Raw genomic sequence first — 15090 nt, 5'->3', positions numbered from 1 at the left:
GAACAGGGTTGCTGTTTCAGGTTGAAAACATTCATTAGAACGGGGAAAGTTTCCTGCTTCGTGTTCTCAGCATTTTTTGTTTTTGTTTCAAGGCCATTGATCTAAAGACGTTTGAAGCCCACTCTGGTGGCTGGCGAATTTAAATAATTAAATAAATCTGGAATTAAAACTAGTCTTGATGATGGTGACCAGGAAACTACTGGATGGTTGCAAAATTCATCTGATTCACTAATGTCCTTCAACCCTTATATGTGTCTCCCCCCAGTATATTGATTTTTTTAAAAAATTGCTTTCTCAGTTCAAGAGCAATAAGGAATGGATGTTAAATGTAGGCATTTCAAGTCATGTCCATATTCTGTGAACAAATAAGGCAAATTAAAAAAAAATCGTACAAATTACAGGGTAGGAAATTATAATCAATAAGTTTCCAGTGCTGGGATAGGAGTCATTATCAACAGACAAGGCCTTCAATGGAGGAGTAAAAGATTATCATCAACAATCAGGGTCTTCATTTGTACTATAGGGAATTATAATTTTTAAGGTTATGGCCATCAACCTCAACACTAACTGAAGGGATTAGAGGTTGAAATGAATAGCCAAGAAATTCAGAGATGTCGGCTGTATCAGGAAAGGATGAACAGACTGGGTTTCTTCTTGAGAAAAAGCAGGCTTGAGATCTTAGAAATTAAAAAAGCTTTTTATAAAGTAGATATAGAAGGGATGTTTCCACTTGAGGGAAGAGCACAAGAAGAAATCAATACAAGATGGTCACTAAGAAATCTAATAGAGAATGGTGACATTATGGAATTTTTTGCCACAGAGAGTGGTTAAAGTGCATAGTATTGAGGCTGGACAAGAAGAGAATAAACGGTTATACTGATAGATTTACATCAGGATGAAATGGAGCATAAATGTTAGCATGGACTGGTAGGGCCAAATGGGCTGTTTCTGTTCCATGTAATCTTATATAATTCCACGTAATCAATGGTGAGTTAGGGGGTAGTAATCAAAGTAGCCTCAGGGAATTATAGTTGACAAGAAAAACTTTCATTGGTGGGGTATAAGGTTATAATCCACAGCAAAGTGGCATTCATAAATATTTTAATTCTATACAATTAGTCTTAACCAGAGTTTGAATAGCCAAACTTTTTGTATTGCAGTTTAAATATCCTCTGGTTGGACACAGTGCACTTTCCAATAATTACAAGTAAAGAAGTGGAAACAGTCTTTCAGTCTGAATTTGGAATACATGAGGGAAAATGTGTTTTCCATGGGGTTAATTTACAAATCATATCCATTTTCTGAATGATCCAGAAACTCAAAAACCACAATGAAATTAGAATTGGAATTGGTTTATTATTGTCACTTGTACTGAGGTAGAGTGAAAAACTTGTCTTGCATACTGTTTATACAGATCAATTCATTACACAGTGCATTGAGGTAGTACAAGGTAAAACAATACAGAATGCAGAGTAAAGTGTCACAGCTACAGAGAAAGTGCAGTGCAGGTAGACAATAAGGTGCAAGCTCATATCGAAGTAGATTGTGAGGTCAAGAGTCCATCTTATCATACTAGGAAACCGTTCAATAGTCTTATAACAGCGGGATAGAAGCTGTCCTTGAGCCTGGTGGTACGTGCTTTCAGGCTTTTGTACCTTCTGCCTGATGGGAGAGGGGAGAAGAGAGAATGTTCCGGGTGGGTGAGGTCTTTGACCATGCTGGCTGCTTTACTGAGGCAGCGAGGTATAGACAAGTTAAACATACATTTTGGTTTTTATCTATCTGTACAATACAGTTTCTGCAGGTTAGATTTCTCTTGCCCTTATCACTGTATCATGAAAATGAGTGCAGCCTGTTACATGGTGGGTTTATTGATGAATAAATTGTGCTTCCACTTGAATGAGGATGATGTGTTGCTTCCCAACAGGACTAAAAGCAAGACTTGCCAAAGGGCAGATGAATGCCCTGTGAACCAACAGTCATCAATATCTACAGGGGTGATGGAGTCTGCCCAGAGAATTAACTATTATGCAAAGAAGTATAACTACATTTGCACTGGATCAATATTGCTAAACGATATGAGGTAGAATGGAGGACAGTTGTTACAGCATCTTACGTCCAGTATTTGCAGTGGCCTTGTGATTGGCTTAGCAATGAACTGTATTTGGGAAAATGCACCCACCATTCTTATAGAGGCAATATTATTCTCACAAAATCTGACATTACTGAGAAATAATGGATTTTGCTATTGCACATGAATGAGAAAGTAGGAACTTTACATGCCCTTGGGTTGTCTCCTTTCATGCCAATAAATTACTCTTGAAATCCAATTGCTGTTAGGCAGGCAAATAAATGGTGGACTGAGTTGCTTTTGCTGAGAATTGAGCTTTCCATAAAAGGTCCTCTGTGGTGGAACCTGCTAGCAAATGAGTAATACGTAAGTTTAGGATCCTAGCTCCAACTTGAAATGCTGGATGATCATTGTGGAGGCAGGATTTGTATTTTCATTTCTGGTTGTTGTAGTGCTCATGAGCCGTTTGTAATACAGATGTCATAGAATACAGGAGCAGGGACTTTATGCTTTAACTGTACATTATGCTAGTTAGGCCACTGCTTAAGTATTGGATATATTTCTAGTCACCACCTAACTGAAGAGACAGTGGAAAGGAGATTTTTAAGGATATTGCCATGACTGGAAAAGTCAAGCTGTGAGGAGTAGTTGGATGAGCTGGGATTGTTTCCTTTGGAACAGAGGAGCTGAGGGCAGATCTAATTAGGGTAAATAATTACACTAGGTAGAGTAAATAGGAAGGACCTATTTTCCATAATAGAGGGATCACCAATCAAGGGGAACAGATTTGCAGTAACAGAATGATTAATAAGATCATTGTGAATGCACCCTTAAATTGTAGCAATCATAATATGATTGAATTTCGCATTGAGTTTGAGGGAGAAAAGAATGGTTCCAAGACTGATATTTTAAACTTAAATAAGGACAGTTATGAGGGCATGGAAACAGAATTAGTTCAGTAACTTGGCAAATTAGGTTTAAGGGAGCAGTCACTTGAATTATAGTGGCTGTCTCTCAGAATAGATAGAATAGATACATTCCAATGAGAAAGAAAAATTCCAAGGGGAGGATGTGATTAAAAAAGTTAAAGATAGTATCAAGCTTAAAGATGGGGTATTAAAAGAGTAAAGAGTGACTGAGGGGTTAATAAGGAAGGAAAAAAATAAAATGAGCCAAAACATAAAAAGGGATAGAATATCTATGGATATATGAAAAAGAAAATAATTAACAAAGTTGAATGTGATCCTATAGAAAGTGATTCTGTAGAGTTAATAATGAAGGGTACATGGATTAAATGGGTATTTTGTATCACTCTTCACTATGGAGAATATAAGTAAGCTTCCAGTAATAACTATAAATTGGGAGCTGGAAAGGAGGGAGGAACTCAGGAAAATTACAATCACCAGGACAATAGTACCAAGCAAACTGTTGGAGCTATGGCTGACAAATGCCCAGATCCTGATGGACTTCATCCTGGGGTCTTAAAAAAAAGTGGTTAGTGGGGCAATTGGTGATTTCTTTTTTAAAAAATCCAATATATCCTAGATCCCAATAAGGTTCAATTAGATTGGAAAATACCAATTGTAACTGCTTTATTCAAAAAGGTAGACAGAGAATTAGAAATTACAGGCCAATTAATTTTAACACCTGCATAGGGAAATGTAGAAAGATGTTATTATGACTTTATAGCAGGAGATTTGGAAAAATTCAAGGTAATCATGCTAAGTCAACATGATTTTATGAAAGGGAAATTATGTTTGACCAAATTATTGGATTTCTTTGAATAAGTAATGTATGCTCTGGATAAAGGAAAACCAGTGGCTATACCTATAGTGCCTGCATCAAGAAGGTACTTGGTAAGGTGCTGCATGAAAGACTAATGGGAAAATGAAAGCTCAAGGTGCAGGAGGTAACATTTTGTTGTCAATAGAAGATTGGCTGGTCAGCAGGAAATAGAGAGTATGCATAAATGTGTCTTTTGTTTTGGTGCCAAGATATAGCAATTGGAGTAGCAAAGGAATCAGTGCTGCGGCCTCAACTTTTATTTATATAAATGACAAAGACACCAAAGTATGCTTATTAAATTTGCTGATGGCACAAAAATAGGTTGGAAAGTAAGTTGAGAAGAGGACATGAGGAGGCTATGAAGGGATATAGATAGATAAATACGTGGGCAAAAATCTGGCAAATGGAGTGTAATGTGTGAAAATGAAAAATTGTCCATTTTGGCAGGAAAATTAAAAAAGTAAGTAGCTTCTTGTTTGAAAGGTGAGAGATTGCAGAGAGATTGAGATGTGAGGGATCTGGGAGTCATTATGCACAGTTGGCAAAAGGCTAGTGTGCAGGTACATCAAGTAATTTATTGTGAAGGGGATTGGATATAAAAGTTGTAAGGCTTACATTTATCTCAGGAATTCTTGAGACCGCATCTGCGGTATAATGTACAGTATTGGTGTGCTTATTTAAGAATGGACGCTAGTATATTGGAGGCAGTTCAGAGAAGATTTACTAGACTACTACCTGAAATGGGTGGGTTTGTCTCAGCAGGAAAGGCTGGACAAGCTAGGCTTGTTTTCGCTGGAGTTTGGAAGAGTGAGAAGGGACTTGATTGATCTATGCAGAACCCTGAGGGGTCATGATGGTGTGAATGTAGAGAGGATGTTTCCTCTTGTGGGAGAATCTAGAAGTAGGCATCATGGTTGAAAATAAGTGGTCACCCATTTAAGACAGACACGAGGCAATTATTTTTTCTCAGAGGGCTGTGAGTCTTTAGAGCTCTGTTCCTCAAAGGGTAGAGGTAGCAGAGTATTTGAATGTTTCAAGGGAAAGGTAGATGGATGCTTGGTAAGTAAAGGGTAAAAGGATACTGCAGGTATACAGGAATGCAGAACTGAGGTTAAAGTTAGATCGACCATGATCTTATTAAATGGCAGAGCAAGCTTGAAGAGATGAGAGTTCTGATTTTGTTCCTAATTTGTATGTTTGTGTTAGAGAGGAGATAGTGAATATTTTTTCTCCCAGAAGATAAACAGAGTCTGGATCTCAATGAATGGAAGGGTGTTAGAAGCAGAAACCTTCATCACATTTAAATAAAAACAGAAAATGCTGGAAACTTTCGGTAGGTCAGGCAGTAACTGTGGAAAAGATGACAGTTAACATTTCAGGTTGAAGACTCTTCATCAGAATCTTCTGAACAAAGGTCTTTGACCTGAGATGTTAACCTTGACTGCATGGAGTTTGCACATCCTCCTTGTTGGTTTCCTTTGGATGCTCTTATTTCCTCCTCATTTTAATGATGTGCAGATTGATAGTTTATTTGGCTGCTATAAATTACCCCTAGAGTGTAGGTGAGTGATAGAAATCTGGAGGGAGTTGATGGGAATGTGGGGAGAATAAAATGGTATTAGTGTAAATGGGTGTAGATGGTCAGTGTGGACTTGTTGGGACTTTTTCTGTGCTGTGTGATACTGTTTATAGCAATTGCATTTCTTTGATTTTCAATCACATTTAAGTACTTGGATGTGCACTTGAATGTCAGTAAACTTCATGGCTGCAAACCTGGTGCTGGAAGATGGAATTAAGTTGGTTTAGCTTCTTTTTGACTGATACAGACATGATTGGTTGAGTGGCTTCCTGTGTTGTAAATTTTCTAGGTGACAATTTCCATTTTCCATTGTATTATTTTAACTCTTGAAAGTTCCTTTTTCTTTGTGCTTCTACTTAACTTTGATAACTCTTTTTCTACTTTCCGCTCTTGAGAACTATGTTAGGTATTCCATTGTGATGAATGTTATATATAAATAGAAGTTTAAAAAAGGTAGTCAGAAGAGGGAACTAGATTGCTGTAATAGAACTCAGACACAATTGGGATACTGGTTAGATATACCACTGTATGAGAGTCAATGGAGTAGATTATGCTAATCTATAAAAATTGAGTAGGCTGCAAAGAAGCTTGTGTGGAGAATTAATACTGACAAATACTAGATGAGTCTTTTTCCACAACTGTCTCTACTTTCCAGAGAGGGGGCATGTGGCCTCTGCTGAAATGCTGAGGTCTTTTGTGATAGGTGAACATCTGAGGGTCTGGATGCAGGAAATAAATATATAACTTGTTAATTTTTGATAATTTGGAAATTATTGTTTATATTCTTTTAAAAAGGTGACTTATGTTTATTGATGATTTAATCATCCTAATTGATGGCCAGAAACAAGAGAACCAGATGGGGTGAATGGCTTGTTTTATGTTGTAAGTTTTATGTAATTATCTGACTTCATTATCACCTTTTGAATGAGATATATACCCTTAGCATCTTCAACCTGAATTGATAATTCTGTTTGTTTTTCCACAGGTGGTGTCTGTCCTGCAGAGTGTTTCTTGCAGTTTTGTTTTTATTTTCAATTTCCAGCATCTGCAATTTTTTGATTTTTACTCTTGGAAACACTTGGAAAGTAGGTTGGCAGTTGAAATTGCCACAGTGACTTCTATTTTCTCCTTCTTCTCAGGGAGTCTCTCAAGGTTGAAGATGACTTGCATTTCATCATGGATGATTTTATTTCAGTCATTTTCTTGCCTCTTCTAAAGGTATTGACTCACGATGAAGTAGCAGCTCCATCACATGTGCACTCAGATTTTTTAATATATTCTTATTTCAAATAATAAATTTAAATATTCATAAGCATGTGTTTTGTAGGTGTGGTTTTATTCAATATTTTAAAAAAGATCAAAAGAAGTAGGAAAGGAGTAGGCCATTCAGTGCGTTGAACATGCTACACCCATCTATATGATCATGGCTGATCTTTTAATTTCACCTTCCTGCATTATTTCCCTCACTACCCATGGGCTTTTAGACCACTATAGCGAATATCCTCAATAATGAGTATTCACAGCTAAAGATTTATAATTCTTTGAATGAAGATATTTCTTCTTGTTTCAATCCTAAATGCTTATCATTCATTCTAAGAGACCATGATGTCTGGAGGTTCTAGTCTCCTTAATCAAAATATCAGACAAATGTAAGATGTTTATTTTTCTCACTGCTGTTGAAATAGGGTCTGACTGGATGTGATGATAAATTAGTTAACCTTCAACCTGATTTATTTCTGATCTTGCATAATGTAATTTCTGTCTGACTTGGAATCTAAAAGGAAGTTGAGAAACCATCAAGTGAAATTGTATTGTGGTTTCAGTAGGTGGCAATATTGGACAAAATTGTGAAAGTGTCAGTACCTTTCTATCGTTGTTTGTCAGGAAAACCAATCCAATTAAGTGATCAAAGTGCAGGAGTCAGAAGACAAATCAATAGTTTAAATAGGTTCATACTATTATTAAGATTTATTTTAAAAGAACAGTTAATATCCATAGAAGTGGGAGTAATATTGATAAACATGATTGAGAATTGGTTAACAGAGAGAAAGCAAAGAGTGGGAATAAGCGGATCTTTCTCAGGTTGATAGGCTGTGACTACTGTAGTATCACACAGATTGGTGCTTGCATCCAGCTATCCATAATCTACATCATCGATTTGTCTGAGGGGACCAAATGTAATATTTCCAAGTTTACTGTAGGACTAGGTAGAATTGCAAGGAGGCAGGAATTACTGAGGCTGCAAGGGTATATAGACAAACTAAATGAGTGGGCACAAAAATTAATGGCGTTGAGTTAGAAAATCAGCCATGATCTTAATGAATGGCAGAGTGGGTTCAAAGGGCCGGATGACTTACTCATGCTTTTAATTCTTATGCAGTTTTCGCTCTCATATCCTTCAGACTTCTACTTGGGGAAAAATACTTATTTATTTAACACTGAAGATGCTGTAATGTCTTACGGAGGAAAAGTCAGGTTCAAGAACAGTTACTTCCCTTCAACCATTCAGATCTTGAACCAACTGGCAAAACCCTAATCACGACTACAGTTTAGAAACACAATTACCACTCTGATCACTTTGCGCTAAAATGGACTTTGTTTTTTTTTGTTCTTATTGTGTTTTTCTCTTGTAAAATTGTGTATAACTTATGTTTTAATTTATGTTTTTCTTGTGAATGCTGCTTATGTGATGCTGCTGCAAGTAATCATTTCATTACGCCTGTGCGCACATGTACTTGTGCATATGACAATAAACTCAACTTTGACTTTGAATCATAGTCTGTTAATATATGGTCTGGTTTTTGGGTAAGTGGACGTAATGGCAGTCCCAAAGTCATTTTGTTGGTTGCATCTATGGATGGGGAGTAGAGACATGCATTAGAATTTAAAATCATCCATTTGTAGCAGGGCACATAAAACAGATGCACGGTATACAGATATGTACTTAACCAAGCAACCTTATTGTGCCTGATGATTTTGGGGTAGGGGGTGGTCTATACTCCTCACCCCTGGCTATGAATTGGACTGAGAATAAGTTTAAAACCAGGAAGCAATTCTGCATGTGATTTTATTTCTGAGCTTCCAATTTTGTGAAAGTTTGTCAGATTGACTGATTTCCGTGCTGGATGACCAAAATGTCGCTTTAGTCTAGCCATTTCCCATTATATACTTCATTCCTTCACCACTGACTCCACTTCTGTCCCTGGCATTTGTATGAAGCAGATTGTTTGCAACAGTTGTGCCATTAATAAGATCACATGTTTCCACCTTATAGATGCTGGTCATATTCTTTTGCCGAAGAAACCCTCATCCATGCCTTTGTTATCTCTGGATTTGACTATTTTAACACACTCTTGGGCAATCTCCTTTATTCTACACTCTGTAAACTTCAGGTCATATGAATATCTGCTGCTCATGATCTAACGTATAAATTCCTTACATCCATCATCTTTCTGTTTGCTGAAACTCATTGACTCTTGGTTAAGCATTGCTACTATCTTACAATTATCATCCTTGCTTTCAAATTGCTCCATAATGTTGTCGGATCGTATCCAGACTGCTGTATTTCCTCCTGACCTGCAGTATAATTCTCTAAGAAATTTGCCTTTGCTGTCATTATTATCTCATTAGAATATTTTCTGCCACAAGCATTAACCTCCGTGCAATTGGTTCCATTGAAGTCAAAATTCTTATACCTGCTTGGCAGTGGCAACTGAAGATGAATTTTTCCACCTTTATTTCTTAACTCCTGCTTTATATTGGAAATTATCATGAAGGAACTCCCAAGTGTACCTCTAACAAAAGTTTATCAAGATGATAAGTAAGACCTGCCTTCCTTACTTTCCTCCATGAGCCCAGTGATTCCAAGATTTTGCATGTTGTCGAAGAATTGAGGCAAAGGAAGACATTGAGGTGGGGAGACCTAGTACTGTTTCTTTGCCTTTGAAAATAATTTACTTTGAAGTTTTTAGCAGCAGCAACACACATCTTCCAAAGTCCCAGCTTACCTGTGCACACTTAATTGTAATCAGCATCCCTTCCCACTCTCTTTCCATACACTAATGCTTAAGGTCTGAGGCATGTTTCTAAAAAAAATACCGATATAAAAGAGATGATGCTGGTTGCTAGGCAGTGTATGACAGGAAAGGATTGTGCAAAAGAACTTTTATTGGCTTTTAACTTGTTGAAGCTTTGTTGCAGAAGGATTGTTTCAGTTTGAATTTTTTCTCCTGCTTCCCTCTTCATCTCACTTAAAATTGCAGTATTACAGCTGGTGCAGCGCATTTTATATTTTACTGTCCTTACTTGTAAAACAAAAAGGTGGACAAATGATCTTTCCATTGATGATTTGTCTGCATTTGTATTTTGAAAGTGAAATATTTGTGTTTTATAGCACTGACTGCAGGTTCTAAAGGCATGCTTCAACTGACATAACAGAGTGGGGAAATCTTACAGCATATTCTAGCCAAGATGTCTTTGCTCGTTGTTTTCCACAGACTCTTTAAATATGGTTGATGAAGATGTGCAAAGGCTGCAAAATGAGCAGAAAGCTAAACTCTATTTCAGAAACTTGCAGCCAGCTACTAGATGTCTGTAGAAACAACCAGAAGATATATAAGGCACCTAAAAAATAATCTATGCCTGCTGTAAAATCAATCCTCCATATCAATCACTTTTATCTACTTGAAAAACAAAAACTGCAGAAGCTGGAAGTCTGAAACAACACAAAATATTGGAAATACTCCGCAGAACAGATAGCATTTTTTGAGTGAGAAACAAAGTTAACATAATCTTTTGTCAGAATTAATGACATTACTGATGAGAGGTAATCGATATGAAACATTAACTCTCTTTACACTGCCCACAGATGCTGCCTCACTTGCTGAGCATTTTCTCTCTTTAACTAATCTGTCAGCTGATTTCTTTTTTATTTTGAGCTCCCCATATAACTTCTAAGATTCTCATTTTGTTAATGTTCTGCTACTCTTTCTTACAGGCATGCATCATATTTCCCAAATCTTTTGTATTTATCTTCTCAGAAGTAAAAGTATTTAATGTATGTAAATCAAATCTCTTCATAGTGATTTTTGCCACTTCATTGCTCTCTACAATTGGCATCCCTTCACCACTAAGCTTTTATTGGTGCTCCTTGTTGACGGTAGATTGCTGATGCTTTGGGGCAGGTTTTATAAGGAGATTCAGCTGACAATTTATTTTTAATTTGTGCTGTTTTCCATCTTAAGAGAGTAGAGAGCGTGGAAAACATTTGCTTGCTTGTCATTTAGAAAGCAATGTTGAGGGATGAGATTAAGTTCAGGAGATCGGTAAATATATCTCAATTAAGACTTTTTAATTAGTTGAGTTCAAGTTCTTCTTCAATTTCCTCCAAGAGTGAAAGAAAACTTGAGGGAAAATAAAGGTGATGGGAGAATAAAGGTAAGTGAGGCAGGTGGGATAGGTGGAAGTAAGGAAAATCTGTACAAATAATTTCATCGTATCAGTACATTGAGGTAGTACAAGGGAAAAGCAATAACAGAATGCAGAATAAAGTGTTACAGTTACAAAGAAATGCAGTGCAGGCAGACGATAAGGTACAAGGCCATGACGAGGTAGATTGTGAGGTCAAGAGTCCATCTTATTGTACAACAGAACCGTTTAATAGTCTTATAACAGTGGGATAGAAGCTGTTCTTGAGCCTGGTGGTATGTGCTTTCAGGCTTTTGTATCTTCTGCCCAATTGGGGGGGGGGGGGGGGAGGGAGAAGATAGAATGTCTGGGGTGGGTGGGGTCTTCGATTATGTTGGCTGCTTTACTGAAACAGCGAGAAGTATAGACAATGTCTGGGGTGGGTGGGGTCTTCGATTATGTTGGCTGCTTTACTGAAACAGCGAGAAGTATAGACAGAGTTCACGGAGTGGAGGCTGGTTTTCGTGATGTGCTGAGCTGTGTCCATAACTGTCTGCAGTTTCTCGCAGTATGACACCTCTGTTGTGGGCAGAATCACAGATAGTGACAAGGTGACAAACGGGTGAGATAGGTCAGCTGGTTGAGTGGTGTCGTAGCAGCAACTTTGCGCTTAACGTCAACAAAAACAAGGAACTGACTGTGGACTTTAGGAAGGGGAAGTCAGGCAAACATGCACCAGTCCTCATTGAATGGTTTATGGTGAAAAAGGTGAGAGCTTCAATTGCTGGATGTCAACATCTCGGAGAACCTATCCTGGGCCCAGTGCATAGATGCAACCATGAAGAAGGCATGCCAGCATCTCTACTTTCTTAGAAGTTTATGGAGATTTGGTATGTCATCAAAGACTCTGGCAATCTTCTACAGATGTACAGTGGAAAGCATTCTGACCGGTTGCATCACAGCCTGATATGGAAACACCAATGCACAGGAATGCAAGAGGCTACAGTAGTGGACTCAGTCAGTTCCTTCATGGGTACAGCTCTCCCCACCATTGAGGATATCTACAAGAGGCAATGTCTTGGGAAGATGATATCCATCATCAGGGATCCCTACCATCCAGGCCATGTCCTCTTCTCGATGCTGCCACTAGGCAGGAGGTACAGGACCCTGAAGACTCACACCTCAAGGTTCAACAATAGCTTTTTAGCCACACAGTTGTAGATATAGAGAAAATAGAGCAGGGGGCAAAGCACACAGCCCTGAGGTGCACCTGTGTTGATAGGGAGGAGGAGATGAAGTTTCTGAGCCGCACTGATTGTGATCTCTCAGTGAGGAAGTCGAGGATCCAATTGCAGAGAGGGGTACAGAGCCCAGGTCTTGGAGCTTGACAATAAGTGTTGAGGGGATGATGGTGTTGAATGCAGACCTGTAGTTAATGAATAACAGGCTGACATACATGTTCCGGTTGTCCAGGGTAGAGTGGAGAGCCAGCGAGATAGATTGCTGTAGACCTGTTGTGGTGATAGGCGAATTGAAGTGGGTTCAGGTCCTTACTAAAGCAGGAGTTGATTTGAGCCATAACCAACCTCTTGAAGCACTTCATTACGGTGGGTGTAATCGCTACCGGACTGGACTCATTGAGGCAGGCCACCTTGCTCTCTTGGGCACCGGTACAAATGGTGCCATCTTGAAGCATGTGGGAACCTCAGCATGCAGAAGTGAGAGGATGAAGATGTCCCTGAATAATCCAGCCAGTTGGTCAGCGCAGGATTTTAGCACTCACCCAGGTACTGTGTCAGGACCTGACACTTTGTGAGGGTTCACCTTCTTGAAGGATGTTCTGACTTCAGCCTCTGAGACTGAGGTCACAGGGTCATTGGGTGCTATGGGGACGTGCACAGGTGTATCATTATTCTCCCTCTCAAAACGTGCATAAAAGGCATTAAACTCATCAGACTATACACAAACCTAAAGTTAAATTTTCTGCTTTTGTGATTCTGGTACAGAGCGACTCATACTGGGAAGGCATATTGTAAAACTGAGTGTAGGGGAAAGCACCACTGATATTCCATTCATTTCAATTAGCAAATGGAAAACTAATCATATTAGATAAAAGGCCTGCTAAGCTAACAAACTTGTGTACAGTTTGAGCATGCATTGCTGTGCATTTGGAGTTAAAGCACCAATATTCCATTATTTTGCAGGTACTGCACCTAACATAAGGGATCACAACTAAACATGAATACACAGGATCCCAATCTGATGCAGGTAGGAAATGGTCTGCCTACTTTGTTTTCTGTTACTTATGATTGAAGAATTTCAGAAATAAACAACTTGTCTCCAGGCTTCCAATTATTGCTTATGAAGTGAATTTAGGTAAGATGATTGACTTCCTCTTAGATCAACTGAGTGCTTTTTATCTTTTTCTGTTTTGCATTCTTCCGATTTTATGACCTTTCCACACTTCAGCATTGGCGGTAGATCTACCTACCACTTCTGCTATCATTTCTGGAGCCTTTTCCCTTTACGGATCTTTTTAAAACTCCCTTTTTCACAGAGCTTTCAATTATATCTCCTATCTGTCCATGACGATACCTGTGAAACACCTGGGGATAATTCTTGCATTAAAGATTCTATGTAAATGCTAGTTGGTGATTTTATTTTTACTATATGTTTGTCGGTTAAGGATATCAAAGGATGTGGAGCTAAGCAGGTAGATGGAGTTGAGTTGCAGCTCAGCCAAAATCTAATTGAATGGTGGATAATGTTCAAAGGCTGCATGTAAAATTAATTTTCTTTGTGGTAATATTTCTTATTAGAGCAATACAGGGCTTTTCTAATACACATTGTAGTAGTGAAAGTCATGTATGAAATTTCTAGATCAGCACAATGTTAACAAAAGACCTTTAATCATGTTCGAAGATGCTAGGATGTTCTTGCTCTCTCCCATTTTCTGACAATAAAGGAAAACAGGCAGCACTTACCAATTCATTTGCGAGGATTATGATCCTTGGTAATTTCCAGCTATAATTAATAAATTGTATTATGCCAAGTTTACTGTACATTGTCCCACAGGTGTTTGGTGATTACTATCTCCAGACACGCTGCTCTGTACCATTGGTCTTTATGTGCAGACTATACAACAGCCACAGGAAAGTTATGGGTAGAATAAAAAAAAGACATTGGTAAACATTTCATGTGAAGCAAAATGTGAATTCTGAATTATCCTTTGTCATTAGAGTATCTGCTTGTTTTGCAGTCAGCAGCTGTTGAGAGATCTTGCTATGTGGTACATCACTTTATATCTGACCTAATCTTGACATGTGACCATTCAGTTGGATGCCTGCTTAATTTGCTTGCATTGGACCCAAGATCACTTGTCAGGGCTGCCGCATAACTTATGACACCTTCCAGCTCTGCTGCACTCACACTGAATCTGTAATTACATTGGGAGTGATCTTGGCAAGGAATGTTGCTTTGTAATAAATGAAAGCAAGATACTGGCAGTGGTCTTGAGGACATCACTCTCTATTTCAGACAAAGACTTACAATCAAGTCTTTATTCAGTAGCCAAACTAAATAATTGAACAGAACATTTGTAGTCAGTATTGCATCTTCAGTACTGATTCCCTAGAAAATTATTTGAATCTTAAGTTGACAACAAGCTCAGAATTTTGTACTTATCTTTTGCTTTCACAGCAGTACTCCTGCCATTTTTGTGTCTAACAGAACAAAAGTGGTTCCAAATATAATCCAGGACATATTTTTGAATGAAAGGCGTTAATAAAAACATATGTAGATGTTTCTTTATCTTAAAGGCAGAAAACACAAATTTTTAATCAATGGATATTTTGAAATTTGATCACAGGCTTATTATTTGGAATATGAAATAACAGCAGACCATTTTGATAATGAGGTGCAGTGTTGAATTTTCTGTTTCTCAACTTTTTTTATCTCAGTAGTGGTATAAGCCCATCTTCATTTGCAGTTCTTCCAGAACAATGCTGAAAATACTCAGCAGTTCAGACATCGAAGCTCAATTGTTTTTGATTGTTTTGTTGGAGTCTACAATTGTGCATTTATCAAAGATTCCATGATGTCCCTTAGACTACCAGCATTAAAAAAGATTACTCATTCCTTAGCTAGATACCAAAGGATTTGGCTAAAAGTATAAATGTTATTTGAGGTTTTCTACCAATATTGGGTACGAGATCTTAAAAGGGGCACCAGAGGGAGTAGCTTGATTTTG

Source organism: Pristis pectinata, chromosome 4 (genome assembly GCF_009764475.1).
Source record: "Pristis pectinata isolate sPriPec2 chromosome 4, sPriPec2.1.pri, whole genome shotgun sequence".
Classification (NCBI taxonomy): domain Eukaryota; kingdom Metazoa; phylum Chordata; class Chondrichthyes; order Rhinopristiformes; family Pristidae; genus Pristis; species Pristis pectinata.
The sequence above is the reverse complement of the archived record's forward strand: the minus strand, read 5'-3'. Positions refer to the sequence as shown.